The sequence below is a fragment of the Macaca mulatta genome, chromosome 1, assembly GCF_049350105.2.
Source record: "Macaca mulatta isolate MMU2019108-1 chromosome 1, T2T-MMU8v2.0, whole genome shotgun sequence".
NCBI classification, from domain to species: Eukaryota; Metazoa; Chordata; class Mammalia; order Primates; family Cercopithecidae; genus Macaca; species Macaca mulatta.
The window spans coordinates 114,540,845-114,557,500 of record NC_133406.1 but is presented as its reverse complement, the minus strand read 5'-3'; the positions used below and the strand labels follow the sequence as shown (position 1 = coordinate 114,557,500).

At 44.0% G+C, this 16,656-nt stretch overlaps 1 protein-coding gene across 8 annotated transcripts in view; it reads left to right on the top strand.

Annotated features, from left to right (window-relative positions):
• Positions 1-16,656, top strand: part of LCE5A (late cornified envelope 5A) — a 77,875-nt gene that overhangs the window by 41,095 nt on the left and 20,124 nt on the right. For 4 of the 8 annotated variants that reach the window (XM_077987332.1, XM_077987339.1, XM_077987331.1 and 1 more), the window contains exon 2: positions 4,169-4,288. The exons of the other annotated variants lie outside the window; for them this stretch is intronic. The gene's annotated coding sequence lies outside the window, so the exon portion shown is untranslated. The remainder of the gene's footprint in view (positions 1-4,168; positions 4,289-16,656) is intronic. 8 annotated transcript variants of the gene reach the window in all.

Here is a 16,656-nt window from a genome sequence, read left to right as displayed (position 1 = left end):
CTCCAACAGGAGTAAAGTTGCTCTAACAGGGGTAGGGGTGCCCTAACAGAAGGAGGGATTGCCCTAAGAGGGGGGAGTGTTATAACAGGAAGAGGGGTATTCTAACAGGAAAAGGGGGTGCCCCAACAGGAGAATGGGTTCCCTAACAGGAGAAGTAGTGTTCTAACAGTAGGAGGGGTGTCCTATACAGGGAAAGGTGCTCTAACAGGAGGAAAGGGTGCCTGTATTAGTCCATTCAAACTATATCATTTCCCCACTCATCCCAACAAAATCTCATGTCCTCACAATTCAAAACACAGTCATGCCCTTCCAACAGTCCCCCAAAGTCTTAACTCATTCCAGTATTAACTCAAAAGTCCAAGTCCAAAGTCTCATGTGAGACAAAGCAAGTCCCTTCTGCCTATGAGCCTGTAAAATCAAAAGTAAGTTAGCTACTTCCTAGATACAATGGGAGTACAGGCATTGGGTAAATACACCCATTCCAAATGGGAGAAACTGGCCAAAAGAAAGGGGCTACAGGCCCCACACAAGTCCAAAATCCAATAGAGCAGTCGTTAAAACTTAAAGTTCCAAAATGATCTCCTTTGACTCCATGTGTCACATCTGGGTCACACTGATAAAAGAGGTGGCCTCCCACAGCCTTAGGCAACTCCGCCTCTGTGGTTTTGCAGGGTACAGCCCCCCTTCAGGCTGCTTTCACAGGCTGGTGTTGAGTGCCTGTGGCTTTTCCAGGTGCATAGGTGCAAGCTGTAGGTGGATCTACCATTGTGGGGTCTGGAGGACCATGGCCCTCTTCTCACAGTTCCACAGGGCAGTGCCCTAGTGGGGACTCTGTGTGGGAGCTCTGAACCCACATTTCCCTTTCGTACTGCCCTAGCAGAGGTTCTCCATGAGGGCTCCACCCCTGCAGCAAACTTCTGCCTGGACTTCCAGGTGTTTCCATACATCCTCTGAAATCTAGATGGGGGTTCCCAAACCTCAATTCTTGACTTCTGCCAAGCTGTCAAGGCTTGGGGGTTGCACCCTCTGAAGCCACAGCCTGAGCTGTACCTTGGCCCCTTTTAGCCACACTTGTAGCAGTTGGGACACAGGGCACCAAGTCCCTAGGCTGCACACAGCACAGGGGCCCTGGGCCTGGCCCATGAAACCATTTTTTTCTCCTAGGCCTCTGGGTCTGTGATGGGAGGGTCTGCTGTAAAGGTCTCTGACATGGCCTGGAGACATTTTCTCCATTGTTCTGTTGATTAACATTCAGCTCCTCATTACTTCTGCAAATTTCTGCAGCTGGCTTGAATTTCTCCCTAGAAAATGGGATTTTATTTTCTATTACATCATCAGGCTGCAAAATTTCCAGACTTTTATACTCTGTTTCCTCTTGAATGCTTTGTCACTTAGAAATTTCTTCTGCAAAATACCCTAAATCATCTCTCTCAAGTTCAAAATTCCACAGATCTCTAGGGCAGAAGCAAAATGCCACCAGTCTCTTTGTGTAGGAAGAGTGGCCTTCACTTTAGTTCCCAAAATGTTCCCTATCTATATCTGAGACCACCTCAGCCTGGACTTCATTGTCCATATCACGATCAGCATTTTGGTCAAAGCCATTCAATGAGTCTCTAGGAAGTTCCAAACATTTCCACATCTTCCTGTCTTCTGAGCCCTCCATGTCTTTAGGAAGGCCCAAACTTTTCCACATTGTCTCATCTTCTTCTGAGCCCTCCAAACTGTTCCAACCTCTGCCTGTTACCCAATTCCAAAATCAGTTGTGATGTAGGATTTTTCTGCTCCTGAGCTCAGCTAGATCCAGTTTTTTTTTGTCTCAAGACCAGGAACAATTAGGCACGTGGACATCAGAGAATGAGTAATATAATTTTTTAAGCAAAAGGACAACTCTCAGCAAAAAGAAGGGCCCTGCAAGCAGGTTTTCACCTCACAGTTGAGTGCCAGGGCTTCCACACAAGAGCTGATGAGGCTTCGCTTCTCCCCTGCATAAGGTGCAAATTCCTGGTGGCTCCATCTCATTCCTGTAGTGCACATGTGTGCCCCAGTCCACTGCAGGCATGCCCAGGCATGCCCAGGCAAGCCCCCTTTTGCTATCTCTTCCACATTTTTGGATATCTTCATAGCAGCTCCTCACTCTCTGCAGTACCAATGTACTGTATTAGTCCATTCTCAAGCTTCTATAAAGGACTGTCCAAGAATGGGCAATTTATAATGGAAAGAGGTTTAATTGACTCACAGTTCTGCATGGCTGGGGAGGCCTCAAGAAACTTACAATAATGGTGGAAGGGGAAATAAACATGTCCTACTTCATATGATGACAGGAAGGAGAAGTGTCAAGCAAAAGGGGGAAAAGCCCCCTATAAAACCATCAGGTCTCATGAGAACTCACTCACCATAATAAGAACATGAGAACAGCATGAGGGTAACCACCCCCATGATTAAATTATCTTCCACCGGGTCCCTCCAATGATATAGGGGATTATGAGAATGACAATTCAAGATAAGATTTGGGTGGGGACACAGCCAAATCATATCAATGCCCTAACAGGAGGAGGGGTGCTTTAACAAAAGAAGGGTGTCCTAACAGGAGGAGATATGTTCTAACAGTAAGACATGTGTCCTAAAAGGAGGAGGGGGTGCTTTAACCAGAGAAGGCATGCCCTTACAGGATGAGGGGGTGCTTTAATGGGAGAAAGTGTGTTCTAACAGGAGGAGGGGGTGTCCTAACAGGAGAAAGTGTGTTCTAACAGGAGGAGGGGTGTCCTAACATGAGGAGAGGTGCCCTAACAGGAAGAAGGGGTATGCTAATGGGAATAGGGGTGCCCTAAGATGGGAGAGAGTGTTCTAACAGGAGGAGGGGGTGTTCTAACAGGAAAAGGGGGTGCCCTAACAAAAGAATGTGTGCCTTAACAGAAGGAAGGGTGCCCTAACAGTAGAAGGAGTGCCCTAACAGGGGGAGAGGTGTCCTAACAGGAGGAGGGATTTTCTAACAGGAGGAGTGGGTGCTCTAACAAGAGGAGGGGTGCCCTACAGGGTGAAGATGGTGCCCTAAGAGTAGAAGCACTGCCCTAATAGGAGGAGGGATGCCTCCACAGGAAGAGGATTCTCTAAAAAGGAGGAGAGGTGTCATAACAGGAGGAGGGGTGCTCTAACAGGAGGAGAGTTGTCATAAAGTTGAAGGTGGTACCCTAAGAGGAGGAGGGGTACCCTAACAGAAGGAGGGGTGTCCTAACATGAGGAGGAATGCCTTACCAGGAGGAGGAATGTCCTAACAAGATGAAGGATGCCCTAACAGGAGGAGGGGTGCCCTAAAAGGAGTGAGTACTCTAACAGGCGGAGGGTTTCCTAACAGGAGGCAGGGTGCCTTAAAAGGATGAGGGGTGCCTTAACAGGAGGAGGGGTGCCCTAACAGGATGAGGAGTTCCCCAATAGAAGGAAGGGTGTCACAACAGGTCAAGGGATGCTCTAACATGAGAAGGGGTGCTCCCCTAACAACAGGGCCCTGAACCTTGGGTGGGAGTTTCCATTGAGAATATGGAGGTCCCTCGGGCCTAGCCTGGTGATGAGCTGTAGAAGAGGACATGGCTGTAATAGGAGCAGAGGCTCTGGGTCTGTGGCTGCTTCCTCCCGTTAGAGAAGGATTTAATTTTTCAGTTAGAGAAGGATTTAATTCCAGGGTTGCCTGCCACCTTCTCTGAAACACAGCTGGGAATGCTGGGGTACACTCCTGGTCTGACCCCGAAGCACTACCCCTGGCTATCCTTAACTGGAGCCCTTGTGCCCGCTCATCCCAGTGCCACTCTGAGTAGAACAGGTAAGCTAGGGTATCATCCACCTACACTGGCACCTACCCCTCTCTACTGGGGATGAAGGGCTGGCTCAGAGTCTCCAATTCAGGAAAGGGCATTTCTGGGACTCTGGCCTGTATGGTTACCTCATAACTCTCACTTGGAAGAGTCTGGAAGAAAAGATGAGTCCATGGGACTGGGGTTCCTCTCCCTGAAACCTTGCTGCTGCCAACGAGCTGTGGTCTTGCATCCCTGCAAGGCTTCTTGGTGGGTGTCTGGGACCGCTCCGTGGCAAGTCCCTATGTCTGGGTCTGTTGGGGCTGTTGCTGTCCTCAAGGTCTTTCTTCTCAAGCTTTGGCCTGTGGTTATTTTCTTTCAAGGTCTATAGAGAATACATTCATTCATTCAGTGTTGCTGACTACGTACCAAGGCTGTAGGAGCAGGACCGCACACCTGTCGCCCGGCTGTATCTCTAGCTCCAGCATGGTGCCTGACTCAAGGTAAGGGCCTTAATAAATGTTTGTTCAAGAAGTAAGGAAAGACGGAAAGCAAAAGAAAAAGAATAGAAAGGAAAGAAAGAGAGAGGGAGGCAGGCAAGGTGAGGCGAGGCGAGTCGGGGCGGGGTGGGGTGGAGCGGGGTGGGGCGGGGCGAGGGCGAGGCGAGCCAACCACAGCACTTCAACGAACAGGAAGGAGGCTATATCCGCAAGGCCGTCCCCGCAAGGCTCCTCTCCGCCCTCTGGTGGTGATTTTGGCTTTCTCTGTTTGTGAGAACAGAGGTGGGGGTGATCCTTTTCCGGATCTCCTTGAGAACGGAGCTTCGTGGTTCTGTGACAGGGCTGGTGTTCTGAGAGGCTATGAAAGGAGGAACCAGTCTCCAGCCCTCAGCTTTGTAAGTTCTTCTGTGACTGAGATAGAGGCAGCAAGGTTTCAATGGCTCTTTGGGAGCAGAAAAACCCGTACAGAGGTGTAGGGCATAGCCTCAGTCTCTCCCCCTTTCCCAGTCTCTCTCTCCATGATGAAGTGAACATAGGGATCAAGGCTAAATTCTTTTGGAAACTGCTGACAATGGATGTTTTCCATACCCCACTTCACTTTGTGAATCCCCACAATAGCCGAGTGAGGGGGTGGGGTGCTGTACGCCTGCCTCTCTCACTGGGGGTGACAGGGACGCTCACCTCCTATGAGAAGCAAAACCAAGGCTCACCTGGAGATTTCCTGGCCCCACCTCCACTCTGCTTGCTCTGTACAGCCCGCACCACTCCCTTCTCCCAAACACAGCCCGTGAGCCCCGTATTCTTTCATCCACAGAGCAGAATCCAAGTCCTGGTCTTTCTTTTACAGGTCTTATTCTGCTCCAAAGGGGGCCCCCAAGGAGGGGGTCAGAGTGAAGCTCTGCCTTGTTTCTCTAGGTCCCATTTCACCGGTAACGGCTGAGCTTACTCTGTATTTTGCTTCTCTCATTGCACAATGGACCTGCTTTGGGCCAGTCCAATGGGCCAAGTTTGGGCAGACAATGGCAGTCAGCCTTTTGTTTCTGTGTCTTGGGCATGGCCAGACTGAAGCCAGTCTTGCTTTCTTTGGTTGATGAACCAAATGTAGGAAAACTTCAGAATTGTCCCAGATTCCCAAGAGCACTCACAGGATTTTCCTTTTCCTCGTTATCGTCTGTTCCTCCTGGATGCCTGTAGGCTTCTTTTATGGACCCCACCTACACTCCTCTATCCTGCCCGAAGTTGACAGTACTTGCTCTTTTCTTAAACACATTCCTCATGTGATTTCCTCTCCAGGGCTTCTTGAAGTAGGAAAAAAGAACCTGGGGAATAACCCAAAATCTTGGATCTGCTTCTAATATTTGGGGTTTCTGAGGACCCTGGAGAGCTGGTGGCCTTGTATCCCTAAGGGTCGCAGAGGGGACAAGGGCAAAGGGGAGAGGATGAGGATGTGATGGAGGGATTCCCTTCTGGACGGGAAGGGGTTATTAAAAAGCCTTTCTGGTCCTGGAGCGAGTGAGAGAGAAGGGAGATGAAGATGGATAATGCAAGAGTCAGACATCTGCCATGGCTTCTCTCACCCATGGGCCCAAATCAGAAGATGGGGTAAGTGATCAATCAGGCTGAGAAGAAAGCTTAATGCAGTAATCTTGTGACCTGCACCCTCTTTTGTGCTCTGGAAGGATACCCACATGCTGAGACAGTTCTCCCAAGCTTTCCTGGTACCCATGAAAGTGAAAGAGACCTATAGGTTGCCATCTTCCCCATGGAGGAACTTGTGGTGCTGGCCAGCAAGCCCTGTGGTGTGCAGGCAGTGGGCAGTGGGACAGTTGCCCTACTGGCATGAGCAGAGTGAATGACTCCACAGTTGAAAGCTGTGGGGGTGGGCTGCTAGGCAGGGTGTCTGGTAGCCATAGCCAGGGCTCACCGAGATCTGTGAGAAATAAACTCACCCATTGAAACCCAAAGAATGGACTCAGAGTGACAAGAGCGAAACTCCGTCTCAAAAAAAAAAAAAAAAAAAAAAAAAAGAATGGACTCAGAAACCTTGAGAACAGCGAAAGTGAGACTTTTAATGATGGTCTTGCAAGATCTGGTGTCTGATGGGCAGGCACACCCAGCACAGTTACAACAAGCAATTTATCCCCTAGTGCATAGGTCCCTCCTCCGGTTCCTCATAGGCTGAGTACTATGGGGTCACAGTCTTCCCGGGAATGGGCTATCAGTTGTTGGGTTGGGGCTTTAGGTGTTTTCTTTAGGGTTGTCTTTTGGCATTTTGTTGCAGCCCACAATGCATTGCAGTTCTAGTCAGTTCAGTGGCTCCTTAAGTATTTAACTTGTGACCTAAGTAGCTGGGCAAGCTGATAAGAACAGACAAAGCAAGCTGTTTTGCAGACTAGTAAACTCTTATCTCAGACTAAACTTCTTTGGTTTGGGTGAGGGCAACTAAGCGGGAGGGAGGGCCCAACAAACAGGTGTCAGCCATCAAGCAGGGGCCTAGTATATCCTGTTTTTTCTGTAGTGTGCTGACCTAAGTCAATTTAAGGCACTTTGTCTTGGAAATTGACCACTGTATACATTTTTTCCTTCAATTCCCTCCTCTTTTTCTTTTACCCCTATTGATTCTCTTTTCACATTTATTTTCATGTCCTTTGGTCATTAAATTGTTTTAACAGCTATTGACTCTATTAGGCAAGAGTAGATTTGATTTAGTTTTTCATAATAGTTGATATGTTATGGGCATTTGTTTATTGATGGTTGTTTTGGTTAACTTTTGGGTTAACCCTTTAACACAGGGGATAATGCAACACCCTACAGCTGTTAGGACTCCAGTTACAATTATAAGAGATGTTAGAATGAAGGTCTACCATTCCTTTCCGTTTCCTGAACCAACTTTTTAGCCAATCAGTAAATGGTTTATTAATTCTGGCATTTTCCACCAATTCATTGGCTAGAGTTGTTAACCCTTATAACTCCTTTGTGATGGTTTCATCTGGGGCAGTTTTATTAGGAATGAAAGTGCAACAATTTCCACTCAGCATGACACATATGCTCCTTTTCTCTACTAGGATTATGTTTAGTGCAAGTCTGTTTTCCCAGGCCATTTGGCTGGTGGCATTTAACTGGCTAGGTACTCTTTTGAGAGCATTTTGAATATAGTTGATGAATTTTCATTGATTATAATAGATGTAATTAATCCAATTTACATTTTTATTAATAGTTGACCACTAGAAGAGTGCTGATTTAAAACCTAGCAGCTATTTAGCTTTGAGCCTTAAATTCATTAGGTACTGCTTTAGGGACTCCTATTGAGTTAATATAAATGTTGAGATTAAAAGAATTTGTTAGATTTCTCCAACTTCAGTGGCCATGTGGATTCTCATGGATTTTATGGAATGCCAAGGTGAATAGAATGGCAAGTTGAACTAAGGCACAAGTCCTGATCCAACTGGATGGTAACAGGTCATGGAGGTTCCTCTTCCCACAATATCAGTAGACATTATCCAGGGGTATATGAAGAGCTGAGTAGTTGCCATTGACTAGCCAGTAACATTTAGGATGTAGGTGTAAGTTGAGAGTTCTCCCACGGGCTTATTGAACTCTAGTCCCTGCCTAGAGAGGCAAAAGGAGTATTTTATATTCCCTATGGAGAATGAGGGGATTGCTTTCCTACCTCCACAAAGTAGGAAGGACCAATGATAGACTTTTGTATGTCTTGTTTTCCCACGCATCCTTGTGCTGGTATAGAGCCAACATGCAGGCATTCCTTTGGGACTGGTATCCCATCCTAGGGGAGATGGAACTACCTGTGCCTGACACTGCCCAACAGAGTGGGTGTAACAGTAGCTTTTGTTGAGGGCTAGTACCAAAAATTTTACCCATTCAACCCAGGCATTTACATCCCCATATCTGGTCTTAATTTTTAAAGTCTGCCTTAGGTCAATTATTTCAATTATTATTATTTTTTACTCTATTAGAGTTATTGCCTGGTGGGTTAAAGGAAATGGTGGGGCCAGAAGTTATAGTAACCCTGAGTGAGCTCAAGGATGAGTTGGTGATTAGCCTGAGAGCTTACCATCCCACGAGGTCCCTTCCTGAGATATTTACTCCTAATCCATACTTCCAAGGTTCCTGGTCTAGAGTAGCTGGGTTGTTTATTGTCATTAATATAGGATTGGATTTTAAATTTTCACAGCTAGGTTGTGTGGGGCCCTTATATAAATGTATTTTATCCTTTAAGGGTTTGTTTTTGGAAGAATGACTTACCCAGCCTTGATATTCAGTGGTCCACCAGACCCGATTTCAGCTAGTGCAGGGCTTTTCTGAGAGGGTCTGAAAATGGTTTGTTTCAGGTCATAGATATTTGTTTGCCTGTGACAACTGTCTTTAGTGTCCTAAATTCCTTCGAGGTAAAACTTGGCAGGCATTAAATTTTACAGTTTGTGGGTTGGAGGTCTGAGTTATGTTGACTATTAGTTTGATTGGATAATCCCTACTTTCCACCCCTAGGACTGGGCTCCATTCAATACACAGGTTTCCTTTTACCCCTTGTGCTTAAATTAATCCTAACCATATCCATCCCCAATGACAGGGCCCGCTTATAGCTCTCTTCTAGGTTTTCCTTAGAGTTAGCTTTAAGGGGTCCTTAGGTGATTATACACTTCCCATTTGTCCTTTTCCCTTTTTCTCTTCCTCACTTTTTTTTGTTTGTTTGGTTTTTGTTTTTTTTTTTTTTTTACCAGTCTCTTGACCCAAGTGTAACGAGTCCACCCTCGTTCAGCTGTTTCCAAAACTATTTCGGTGGTCTGGAGCACTTGACAGGGACTGTCCCAGCTTGGGTGGAGCTTGTCTTCCTTCCAAGTTTTAATCAGCACCAAGTAGCCAGGCTGGAAGTGGTGGACTGTGAACTCAGGGGTGGAGTTTGAGTCAGAAGTCCTTTTAACCTAAGAGATGACAGGGTAGAGGATATGGCCAGTATATGATTTTTTAAAAATTGGTCTTTGGTTTCCATAGTAGGAAGGTTTGTAGCCTTGTTTAAATATAAGAGTCCATACAATAACTCAGAGGGGGACAATCCTAAGTCTTTTCTTGGGGCTGTCCTAATCCCAAGGAGCATTATTGGGAGACATTTGGTCGAAAGCATTTTAGTTTTTAAGATGAGTTTGGTAATGTGCTTTTTGAGAATTTGACTTATTTTCTCTACCTTTCCAGAGGAGGGGGGATACCAAGGGGTGTGGTAATCCCATCTAATGTGCAAACCTTCCATAATTCTCCTTAGCACCCTTGGGCCAAAGTGGCTTCCATTGTCAGAATTAATATTTTTTTACCAGGCCAAATCTGGGTATAATTTGTTTTAAGATTATTTTGACCACATTCCTGGCTGTGGCAGTTGGGAGGGGCAAGGCCTTCACCCAGCTGGAGAGGTGGTCTACTCTTACCAGCAGATACTTTAGTCTCTGTGTTTTGGGCATTTCTGTAAAATGTACTTGAATGCTCTGAAATGGCCTTAACCTAGGAGGTCTTCCTCCAGTAGTCTGTTTTGTTTTTTGTTTGTTTGTTTTTGTTTTTGTTTTTTAACTACCTTTTTGTTTATTCTCTGGCAGGTCATACAACCCTCACACACTTGTTTAGCAAGTGTGTAAATCTCTATACACCCGTAATTTTTGTGTATTGCATTACACAAGACTTTCCCCAATGACTTCCCTTATGCAGTATGGACATCAGTTCTCTCATTATGGGTTTGCTTATTATGACTCTCCCATCAGGGAGCACCCACCTTTCATCCTCAGTTTGAGTGCCCCCTGTCTTGCCCAGCTCTTTCTCCCCCTCTTTAGAAAATTGGGATCTTAATACCACATTAGGGATATCTGGGATTAGGCTACACAGTTTAACTTCTTTCTTCAGGGAGGCTTGCTTAGCAGCTTTATCTGCAAGTCCGTTCTTTACAGCTTCTATAGTGTTTCCTTTCTGATGGCCATTTACATGAACTATGGCTACTGGAAGCAGGAGGCTTTTTAAAACTTGTTTGACCAGTTCCCCGTGTACTAATTTTTCCCCCTGCTATTTATTAGACCCCATTTTGTCCAGATCTTTCCAAAGATGTGTACTATTCCATAGGCATATTTGGAGTTAGTATATATAGTGCCTTTTTGACTTCTAGGAGCTTTAGGGGCCTGGTTAAGAGCATATAATTCACAGGTTTGGGTTGACCAGTTACTGGTTTACCGTTTTCACATGAGGATTGTTTGTTTCTATCAATGACAGCATAGCCATTATGTCTTTTACTGTTTATTACTTTGGATGACCCATTCACAAACAGCCTCGTCCCATCATGTCCTGGAGTTTCTCTAAGGTCTGGTTTAACTTTAGTTTGACATTTTATGATATTTAAATAGTTATAGTTTTATGCCTCCTCATTCTCATCTCCTTTCTATAAGAAACTGGCTGGATTCAAGCAAGTATCTATTGTTAAATCTATTGGGTTTATCTATTGTTAAGATTAAATTATTATTAGTAGTAGTAATATGAATTTATATTTTAAAATCCGGGAATTAGTTAACCATCTTCCAGCTTTTTGATTTAATACAGTCCAGACCTGACGTGGGGTGCTTACTACCAGGGCCCCACTGCAGGTCAGCTTCCAAGTTTCCTCCACCAGCAGGGCTGTGGCTGCTACTGCTTACTTGCACTTTTGTCTCTTTGTCTCCTGTCTTTTATGGCCTCTCTCTCTTTCTCTTTTCTTTTATACTCGTTCTTCCTTTTACATTATCTTTCTCCCCAGATTCACTGTCTGTGTCTTTGATCTGTCTTTTCCTCTCACTTACTTTCTTTTTCTATTGCTTTCTCTGTCATCCCCTGTTTCCTCTCTCCCTTACACTCAGTTTCTCCTCTTTCTGTCTCTCTCTGGCCCTCTACCTTTGCTGTTTCCTCCCCTTTCTCTTTCTAATTTACCTTCTTATTTTTTCTCTTCCTCCCTTCCCAGCAAACAGAATATTTACAATTGATATCATCTCAGCCCAAGTATAAAAATTGGTCCTAAAAATTGATCTACCTGCTTTGCTAAATCGAGGTGATTTTTAAAGAGTGGCTTTATTTCCTTTTTTAAATTCCTAACCTCAGTACTTGTTAGAGGCACACTCACAAATCCAACTTCTTCCTGTCCCATAGGGACATCTCTAAGAGGGTACATGTTAGACACCTGCTGTTTAGAAGGAATAGGTAAATTCTCAAACATTTTAAAACGTTGTTTCAGTTTTTTTCCTTAAGTTTGGGTAAGGATTTAAGAGAGCATGGGGTTTAGCTCCTTTATGACCCCCAGATTCCTCTTCCTCTTGCCTTCCTGTTGCCTCCTGATCTCCCTGCCCTCTACTTTGTGAGATGTACAGGGCGGGGGGCAAGCACGTTAGGGGATGCCAGGGATTTCATTGGGCGAGGGCTCTTTATTATGCTCTTTTTTTTTTCTTTAAGGGGAACATGGGGGTTAATTTACTAATCCAACAAAGAGTGTAACCTACCTCCTCTTGTGAGGATGGAGTTTTATTATTTACATAGAGAATTCAGTTTGGCACACTCAATCCTTATCTGAGCCAAATTTAGGCCAAAAGACTGAAGGCTGATTAATGGGCTCCTTGGGCCAGATAAAACAGCAATACTTTACTATCTTTTGCTTCTCCTTGTCCCTGGTTTGAGGGTTATCCCTCCAAACCTGCAGCATTTTCCCCAATGGATTATCTGGGGGAATTTTAGAGGGGGTCTCTTTAGTTTCCTTTTTCCTTTGTTTCCTAAGCCTAGAATTCTTATTTCCCATTTTTGGTTAGTCTCTGTGTCTGAGCTTTTTCCTGTGTACTCAGCCCCCACACTGTAAGTTTCTTGGACACCTCAAGAATGGCTTCGTTTGTCTCCAGCTGTTTCCTTGTGGGAGAATTGGGACTCTGCACTCGCTTTGTATCTAAGGTACATCTTAGTCACACACACTCAACCTCTGAAAATGTCCAACCACCAAGGCAGTACTTACAGTCCAATTTTCCTACCTTGGCTCATGCACAAGTTTGCCTACTTGCCATGGTGCCTGTTTTTCTCCCTGTGTCACTTCCATTGTCTTCTGAATAACAGTCTCAGGTTTGTCTTTTTCTTTCGTGGGGAGCCAGGACACCCAGACAGAGCAGGCTACCTAAATCAGGTGGGATGTTCTCCCCTCTCAGCTGGAGTCCCACTCCATGCAGGCACAGAGCTCCCCATATGGGTCACCAGGTTGTGAGAAAGAAACTCACCCATCCATACCCAAAGAATGGACTCAGAGACCCAGAGAACAGCAAAAGTGAGATATTTAATGATGGTCTTGCAAGACAGGTTGTCTGATGGGCAGGCACACCCAGCACAGTTACAACAAGCAATTTATCCCCTAGGGCACAGGTCCCTCTCCCGGCTCTTGATAGGCTGAGTGCTATGGGGTCACAATCTTCCCAGACATCACCTATCCGTTGTTGGGTTGGGGCTTTAGGTGTTTTCTTTAAGGTTGTCTTGTGGCATTTTGTTGCAGCCCACACTGCATTGCAATCCTAGTCAGCTCAGGGGCTCTTTAAGTATTTGACTTATGACCTAAGTAGTTGGGCAGGCTGATAAGAACAGACAAAGTGAGCTGTTTTGCAGGCTAGTAAACTTTCAACTTAGACTAAACTTCTTTGGTTTGGGTGAGGGCAACTAAAGGGGGTGTGGGGGCTACAAACAGATGTTGGCTATCCAAGCAGGGGCCTACTATATCCTGTTTTTTCTGTAGTTTGCTCACCTAAGCCAATTTAAGGCACTTTATCTTGGAAATGGACCATTGTATACATTATTTCCTTCAGTTCTCCAGCTCCAGTCAGAGCTGAAGTGAGCTGGAGTGAGCCAGGAGGATCAGTGGGCTGGCCCAGGCCATGGGAACAGAATAGAAGTTAACTGACCACTAATTTCATCAGTCGGCCCTAGACCAGGAACTTGGTCAGTTCAGTCCCCTTACAGCAGGGAGCAGCAAAAATCCAAAATGCAGCAGAAGAATCCCAGGCTTTCCTTTGTGCCTGACCCACCTAGGGCCTGGGGTTCGTGTCCTGAACCCAGATGCCATCAGTACAGGACAAGGGGGAAGGGGATAAAAAATGCTAAGCAGGAGGTAAAAGTTATGTTGATTGAGTTATTTCCTAAAATGAGATTTTCTTAAACCAGAAGAGACAGAAATACAGACATCTAATCAGAAATTTTATCTCCACCTCAGGTGGGTCAGTTGCTCAGGAAACAACATTATATTCATTCAAACTAAAGAAGTTGCTTGTTCTTTATACATTTCCATTTAGCACATGAATTTTGCTATCCTAAAAGGCCTGATCTCCCTTCATCCAGCTAAACTGGGAAAGAATCTCCAGGTGCACACCTCTCCAGCTCTGGTTTAGCTCCTGCTTCTCGCTGCTCTTCTCCGTGTCCCACCTTTAGGTCTGGGAAGCAGGCATAGATGCAGGTTTTAGTTGTGTCTCAGCTGGCCTCCACATGACACCCCTGATGTCCACCACCTTTCACTGGCTCCTTAAATTGGGTGCCCCACTCATGCATCAAGGATCAGCTCAGCACCTCCCCTCCTGGAAGACTTTCTGAGTTCCACCCCTCCCTGCCTTTCCCTTCATTACCCAACCAGTCCCATTTGATCCCTCCTGCCTAGCTTCCTAGAACACTTTTTAAAAAAACATTATTATTTTAAAATAATTTTAAAATTATAATTTATAACAATTTAAAAACTATAAAAATAGTATTTTTAAAGTGTTATTGATTTAATCTCACTACTCATTATTAGTCTCTTCTGGTTTTCCATTTCTTTCTGATTCCATCTTGTTAGGTGGTATGTGTCCAGGAATTTATCCATTTCCTCTAGATTTTCCAGTTTATTAGATTATGGTTGTTCATTATAGTTTCTCATAATCTTTTATATTTTTGTGGTATCAGTTGTAAGGTCTCTTTTTTAGTTTCTGATTTGTTTATTTGGGTCTTCTCTCCCTCTTTTTTGGTTAGTATAGATAGTAGTTCATTGTTTTTGCTTACCTTTTAAGGAACTTTTTATTTTATGGATACTTTGTATTTTTTTTTTTTAGTCTCTATTATTGTTTAATTCCACTCTGATTTTTATTATTTCTTTTCTTCTACTAATTTTGGGTTTGGTTTTTCTTGCTTTACTAGTTCTTTAAGGTGCATAATTAGATTGTTTATTTTAAATCTTGCTGTTTTTGTGATGTGGGTGTTTATTGCTATAAACTTTCCTGTATCACTGCTTTTCCTGTGTACCACAGGTTTTAATATGCTGTGTTTTCATTTTTATTTGTTTCAAGAATGTTTTAAATTTCCATTTAAATTTCTTCATTTGCCCAGTGGTCATTCAGAAGCATGTTGTTTAATTTTCATGTATTTGTGTGATGTCTAAAGTTCCTATTAGATTTCTTGTTTAATTCCATTGTGATCTGAGAAGATATTTGGTATGATTTTCATTTTTTAACACTTGTTGAGACTTGTTTTGGTGGCCTAACATACAGTCAATCCTGAGGAATGTTCCATGTGCTGATGAGAATACGTATTCTGTAGTTCTTGGATAAATGTTCTATAAATGTGTCTTAGGTTCATTTGGTCTAGTGTCCAGTTTAAGTCCAATGTTTCTTTGTTGATTTTCTGTGTGGTTAATCTGTCTAATAATGAGAGTGGAGTGCTGAAATTCCCCACTATTATTGTATTGGAATCTATTTTTTGTTCTTTAGATCAAACATTTGCTAATGAAATTGAGTACTCCAGGGTTGGGTGCATATTTAAAATTCTTATATCCTCTTGGGCTGGGCACGGTGGCTCATGCCTGTAATCCCAGTACTTTGGGAGGCCGAGGTGGGCGGATCACCTGAGGTCAGGAGTTCGAGACCAGCCTGACCAACATGGAGAAATCCCATCTCTATTAAAAATACGAAATTACCTGGGCTTGGTGGCGCGTGCCTGTAATCCCAGATACTTGGGAGGCTGAGGCCGGAGAATCGCTTGAACCCAGGAGGCAGAGGTTGCGGTGAGCTGAGATTGTGCCATTGCACTCCAGCCTGGGCAACAAGAGCAAAACTCTGTTTCCAAAAAAAAAAAAAAAAAAAAAAATCTTATATCCTCTTGCTGGATTAATCCCTTTATCATTATATAATGACCTTCTTTGTCTTTTATTTTTTACTCTTTTTGACTTAAAGTCCTTTTTGTCTGATAAATCTAGGAACTTCTGCTCACTTTTGGTTTCCATTTGTGTGAAATATCTTTTTTTCTTCATTTACTATTTACTTTTGGTATATATATGTCTTAACAGGTAAGGTGCATTTCTTCTGGCAGCATGTAAAGCATAGTTAGATCATGTTTGTTTGTTTGTTTGTTTCCACCCACTCTATATATGTTAAGTGGAGAATTTAATTTATTTACTTTCAAGGCTATTTTTTATATGTAAAGTTTTCTTCCTGTCATATTGTTAATCGTTTTCTGGTTGTTTTCATATATTTTTTGTTCATTTCTTTTCTTTTTTTTTTTTTTTTTTTTTTGAGACGGAGTCTCGCTGTGTCGCCCAGGCTGGAGTGCAGTGGCCGGATCTCAGCTCACTGCAAGCTCTGCCTCCCGGGTTTTTATGCCATTCTCCTGCCTCAGCCTCCCGAGTAGCCGGGACTACAGGCGCCCGCTACCTCGCCCGGCTATTTTTTTGTATTTTTTAGTAGAGACGGGGTTTCACCGTGTTAGCCAGGATGGTCTCGAACTCCTGACCTCGTGATCCGCCCGTCTCGGCCTCCCAAAGTGCTGGGATTACAGGCTTGAGCCACCGCGCCTGGCCTGTTCATTTCTTTTCATCTTCTTATTTGTCCTTGGGGTTTGCTGGTTTTCTGTGGTGGTGCCCTTTGAGTCTTTTCCTCATTTGTATGTTGCTTTACCAATGAGTTTTATACTTTTATGTGTTTTCATCATGGTAACTGTTGTCCTTTTGCTTCCAGGTTTTAGGCCTCCCTTGAGCATTTCCTGTAAGGCTAGTCTAGAGGTGATAAATATCCTCAGCATTTGCTTGTCTGGGAAAGAGTTTATTTTAATTTCTCTTTTATTTATGAAGAGTTTGTCAAAGATCAGATAGTTGTAGATGTGGTTGTTATTTCTGAGGCTGCCAGGTAATTAATTGTCTGTTCCATTGGTCTATATATCTGGTACCAGTACCATACTGTTTCGGTTATTGTAGCCTTGTAGTATAGTTTGAAGTCAGTTAGCTTGATGCCTCCAACTTTGTTCTTTTTGCTTAGGATTGTCTTGGCTATACAGGCTCTTTTTTGGTTCTGTGTGAAGTTTAAAGTAATTTTTTCCAATTC